Below are 6,008 nucleotides of genomic sequence, written 5' to 3'. Positions count from 1 at the left end.
AGAAAAACACCCCCAAAGCATGATGCTACCACCCCCATGCTTCACAGTAGGGATGGTGTTCTTGGGATGGTAATCATCATTCTTCTTCCTCCAAACACGGTTAGTGGAATTATGACCAAAAAGTTCTATTTTGGTCTCATCTGACCACATGACTTTCTCCCATGACTCCTCTGGATCATCCAAATGGTCATTGGCAAACTTAAGACGGGCCTTGACATGTGCTGGTTTAAGCAGGGGAACCTTCCGTGCCATGCGTGATTTCAAACCATGACGTCTTAGTGTATTACCAACAGTAACCTTGGAAACGGTGGTCCCAGCCCTTTTCAGGTCATTGACCAGCTCCTCCCGTGTAGTTCTGGGCTGATTTCTCACCTTTCTTAGGATCATTGAGACCCCACGAGGTGAGATCTTGCATGGAGCCCCAGTCCGAGGGAGATTGACAGTCATGTTTAGCTTCTTCCATTTTCTAATGATTGCTCCAACAGTGGACCTTTTTTCACCAAGCTGCTTGGCAATTTCTCCGTAGCCCTTTCCAGCCTTGTGGAGGTGTATAATTTTGTCTCTAGTGTCTTTGGACAGCTCTTTGGTCTTGGCCATGTTAGTAGTTGGATTCTTATTGATTGTATGGGGTGGACAGGTGTCTTTATGCAGCTAACGACCTCAAACAGGTGCATCTAATTTAGGATAATAAATGGAGTGGAGGTGGACATTTTGAAGGCAGACATAAGGTCTTTGAGAGTCAGAATTCTAGCTGATAGACAGGTGTTCAAATACCTATTTGCAGCTGTATCATACAAATAAATAGTTAAAAAATCATACATTGTGATTTCTGGATTAGTTTTTTTTTAGATTATGTCTCTCACAGTGGACATGCACCTACGATGACAATTTCAGACCCCTCCATGATTTCTAAGTGGGAGAACTTGCAAAATAGCAGGGTGTTCAAATACTTATTTTCCTCACTGTAGGTGTGATCTGTAATTAGTTGAGTTATCTTTCCATATCTGGATAACATGTACATCCCTGCATCATTATTAAATCACTTGACAATCCATGTAGTTCCTACTTTCATGGCATTTCCCTTAGCTTATTCATCAAAAGTGATTTCCTGCCTTAAAGTGTCATCAATTCACAGACTTGAACAGCTTGTGTTTACGGTATTTGATGCTAAAAGATAGTCCCCATAGGAGTCCTATCAAATACATACCACTACGATGTATGAGGTTTATAATGATAGTAGTTTAGAACAGACCAGCAGAGTCACTGAAAGGGAAATCAAATGCAGCAGGTTTCACTTATCATATCAGATTACTCGTTTGTGACATTGTAAATTGAGACAAACAGCTGTTCATGTAGCCGATTAATTCACCCACGCTCTTTGAAGTTCTGTCTTCCAGTGTCCTCATTTGTAATTTCAACACCTTTAAAATGATTTTAACCCCGTTTGAATGCTGAAATGATGGATCAACATTGCCCCTAGTCTACTTTCCCACACATGTACAAACACACACAGATACACATTCACCCTTGGTTCCACTCCAATGTAATTTACAACTGGGATGGCCGCCATCTCTGAAATGGGCTCTCGGTTTATTTGGAAGAGAAACGACATACATAGCTGCAGCCAGAGGCAACTTGTCTGTCAACAGTAAGCAAAATAATCTCTATTAATCATTTACAACTTATTCTCATCAATTATTTCTATTTTCTGTCAAATAACATACACAGGAACATGAAGGTGCTGTGTCAACAATGGACTCACTCCAGTTGAATATTCCTGGGAGCTTTGACAGGCCACCCCTGTAACTGTGAGTATCAGTTTTAGTTAATCCATCCAGAGGCTGCATTATGTCCCTTTCTGAAACATATTTCCTCTAGCTATAATCCTGCTGAACCATTTACTTGTTCTTCATCCTGCTAGCCTTCAATCTTGCTTTCTTCCAGAGGAATCACAAACACTGTGTCTGTTCTATCCACAGGGGAGGATTACAAAGGGTTTCGTGCAGAGGAGAAATGTCTAATGCACTAATGTACCTTGCTCTGGTATTGTGACTGAAGCCTGTGTGTGTGCAAGTTTGTGTGTGTTTCCGTGACTTCTCTGAAATCTGCTCGTTGTATCCCAGCAGAGCTGTACTGTACATCAACTGACAATTTGTCAGTTAATGTACCTCTTCTTTGTTGCAGGGATGCCGTCAGATGATGCTCCAAAATTTGTCTGTGTGGACTCTCAGCTGTTTTGCATCCTCTCATTGCACCACTGGGGTTCTCCAAAGCCCTTGTAGTCCCCATCACAATGACTACACCCCACCTTTAGAGCTTCTTTGGTGACAGAATCGGGACAGCTCCACCATCAGCAGGATCAAAGCCGCAGCAAGACAGAGATGGATTAATAAGTAAAGAAAAGTGCAACAGAACAAGAAAGGCGCCCAGATCGCACAAAGGTGGTAAAGTCACCTGGGGCCTCCAGAGGAGAAGAAGTTTTCAGACGTGTTTGTTTTGCTGTACTTGCCGAAAGAGTTTCTGTGCATGAGTGTCTACCATTCCAGGAACAGCAGGAGCAGAGGAGGAAGGAAGATGGACTGCCACTGCTGTAGCTGGCATACAGAAGTTTGAAGAGCAAAAGAAGGCATGTGCTTACACCGGCATTCACCCAGCATGCCGCTGTTCATTATTCCACCAATCTGTCAGCTCCTACTCCTGAATCATCGTGGTGATACAGAAGGAGGCGCGGCCAAGCCCCCCAGTCCCGTACAGTTATTTTTGATGTTTGAGGATATGAATGGTTCATTGATTGCAAGAGAACGTGAACAATACACATTGATATGCATGAGAAAAGATTTGAAGTGTGTTCAAGCTTCATGCCTTGGATGTCTACTCATGAGTCATATGATTCGAATTTTTCTTATGTGTTGCACTTTGTCTTTTCCCACATTTGTTCTGTTTCCTAATTCTCTTTCTCTCTGTCCCTTGCTTGTTCTATAATTTCTCCTATCCATATGTGTCCCAGTGCCTCAGGACAGCGTGTTGAGTTTAACACTGTCTACAGCACGACATCTGTCATAACTGCAATAGAAATTCTTATCTCAGAAGATCATTTTGAGGCTGAGGCCCTACTCCTAGTATCAGAGTAGAATACAGCTACAGGCTCCGACGCTCTATTTCCCCTGCAGTCAATCACGATGAAGTTCAACTCTATTTATTAAAAAACAGCAAAGCCTGATGATAAGGGATAAGTTATTTTTTTCTTTTTTGGTATCAAATATGTCCTGCTTGCAGCAAGGGGTTTATCAGATGCTCAGAAGTTTATGAGGCATCACTGTTTATCAGCTGCTATCTGGTGATTAAGTATAATCTTTATGACACCCGAAAAACAGCTGTGAAATTTACAGAGCGGCGGGAAGGTCACCCTGCTGATGGGCTGTGGCTAACTGCTGCCGGAGTCGATCGCCTCTCCGTTGTCTCGCCAGGCGCAACCAATCGAGGCCTTAACCCGCCCAGCCACTCATGTCACAACAACCCAACACCTATCACGGTTTATTACCAAAGACACACAAACAGAAACAAGCACATAAATGCACAAAATAATCCGTTGAAGTGCAGGCGTTCCTGTGCTGCTATGGGATGGCATCCTAGCACTTTATGAAGTCTGAGCCAAAACACACAAACACCAAACTCCCACACTTATAGTGAATTTGTATGACCCAGGAGTGAGGGCGAGGCATAATGAAGCTAGCTCTGCTCCCTTCCTAATCTGGTCTGACAGGGCCTGACTCCGAGAGTATGATTAATGTGAGCTGCAGCTGCAGCTGGACGCATTTAATGTCATCTGCAATATCACCCAGCTCCAACAAATGAGGTCCCAAATGCCATAAATTCCTGTGGCACGTTGTCCATATCCATTAACAAACAATTTATTGCAGAGGTGAGAATTTTGTTGTTATTTTTTGTTCTGTGGTGCCTCCGTATCCATCAGTCAGTCAGCCCCTGAGCCCTGGAGTGGCATAGAACGTCAAGGAGTGATAGCCTGTATACAGCTGCCATGAATCATTCCTCTAGTATTCGCTCATTAACCAGGTGGTGGTTTGAATTAGTCTTTTCACAGGACTCGCCTGGTTTTCCCCTGAGGAGGCAGAAGGGAAACAACCTGAGCATATGGGCTATGAGCATTCATATTGGAGTCTGTTAACTTGTGTGCCCATGAGTAAAGCCAGTGTTTATGGCTGTGAGTGGTAAGGAGCACCTTATAATGAGAAGGGAAATGCCATTGGTCAAAGGAGTGATTAATTCAAGGATTCAGAGCTCAGAACAGCTGTACTTGTCCCAGGGTTCATGAAATTCCTCTGCTATCATTAAAAAGTCAACATGAGTATAAAGGAGTTCACAAAGTTGGATCCAAGCTGTGAATAAGCCGATGAATTTTAATATGAGCAAAACTTTCTTAGCTTCCTCAGCTGTGCCTGACCTTGGGGCTTAATCTTCAAGTGTTTTGTTTGTTTGCTTTGTCTTTCGTAAAATCCCACCTCATGGTCCCATCTTGATATTGTTACACTCACCACCAAATAGGCCACCTTTATGTGTTTTGAAGAGTGTGAAAAGCTGCTTTTCAAATCTAGTTCTAAACTCAACAGAGCCATGAAAGTCAGACTAAACAAATGGTTTAAGGCTCAAATGGATAAAGTAGCATGTAGTTGATGTTTCACAGCATTGCCCTGGATTCAGCAGCTGCCACACCTTACATAGATGACACCTCCCACCCCACACACACACCCCAACCCTCTCTCCCCTGCAGACTCAGCCATACAATATTTTTCTCATTCACTGCACGTTGCATGGTACCACGTATCTTAATCTGAAGAGACGGTTCCATTTCAGCTCACTCCCGATAACCTTCCCATTCATCGCTCCCCACGTACACCTTCAGTGAAAAGAGGGAAGCACCCAGAAATAGAAATGAAAGAAGATGATTTCAGTTGCTGAATCATAGATTTAGAGGGAACAACTTGAGAAAAGAAGAAAGAGCAAGTAGAGAGAGGAATAAAGAGAAGGGAGCAAGTTAAGACGAGAAGACGCGCAGAGAGAAAAATAACTACTGTGTTTGGCTCTGTGGCATATTAACTTTCTTGGGTTAGAGTATTAGAACAGAATCTTATTGCCGCCTCTTGGTTAAAAATACGAGGGAGCAGCCTTTCAATATTTGCGACGAGGTGAACATAATGTTGCGTCATGACAAATGGACTGGTTAAATACTCCACTCCTTCTATATCATCTTGTTTAAAAAGCAATCAGTCTGCTTCCCTGTTTTAAAAGACAAACCCCAAGGGAGCATCCGGAATTTGAGAGACAAATGAGGTTAAAATCGGAAACGAAATAGTCTAGAGGAAAGTAATGAGTGGATCCCGCTTTTCTGATGAGCTTTATGCTGCTGACAAATTACTGGAAGACTTAATATAGAGTTCTGATAGACTGCAATGGTAAGAAACCCTATGGAGACTGAAGGCCTATAGGCTCTTTTCAATTTTTCTATTGTCTCCTGGAATGAAAACATAAAGGAGGCTAATAAAGAGTGGCCTTGATTTAAATGTCATTGAGGCAGGTTTTCGTTGCCATGGAAACATTTCAGTCAGACTTTGTTGATGTGATGTCTGGTTGATTGTCTCGAGCAGACCGAAATAGGTCACAGAGGCTATATTTGAGTGTTACTGTTACTGTATTTGTCCCCTCCTAATAGGTATCCTCAGCAGGGCTTTTGGTAAAATGAAGGAGTACACGGTGTTTGTGTAAGAGTGAAAAAAGGAGGGAATAACAATAACAATAGCTACTCACCTTTTCCCTACCAGTGGGGTGACAGAGCAGCGAGATGTGTGGTTTTGGTCCTCAGGCTGCCAGAAATGTCAGCAACACAAACCGGTGGTCACCAGCGGAGGTGGCAGGAGGGAGGACAGAATGCTGATGAGAAAGCTGGAAGTAGCAAAGCCTTTGCTCACATCACATGCTACACGCCCCCAGAG

At 43.1% G+C, this 6,008-nt stretch overlaps 1 long non-coding RNA gene across 1 annotated transcript; it reads left to right on the top strand.

Annotated features, from left to right (window-relative positions):
- Positions 1 to 359: 359 nt before the first annotated feature.
- LOC123978288 lies at positions 360 to 2,791 on the top strand. The gene is made up of 3 exons (XR_006826906.1): positions 360 to 401; positions 1,729 to 1,808; positions 2,185 to 2,791. It is a non-coding gene; the product is annotated as an uncharacterized LOC123978288 (long non-coding RNA).
- Positions 2,792 to 6,008: the final 3,217 nt, after the last annotated feature.

The sequence above is a fragment of the Micropterus dolomieu genome, linkage group LG10 (assembly GCF_021292245.1).
Source record: "Micropterus dolomieu isolate WLL.071019.BEF.003 ecotype Adirondacks linkage group LG10, ASM2129224v1, whole genome shotgun sequence".
NCBI lineage: Eukaryota > Metazoa > Chordata > Actinopteri > Centrarchiformes > Centrarchidae > Micropterus > Micropterus dolomieu.
Note: the sequence above shows the minus strand (reverse complement) of the source record. Positions and strands in the feature narration are given on the sequence as shown.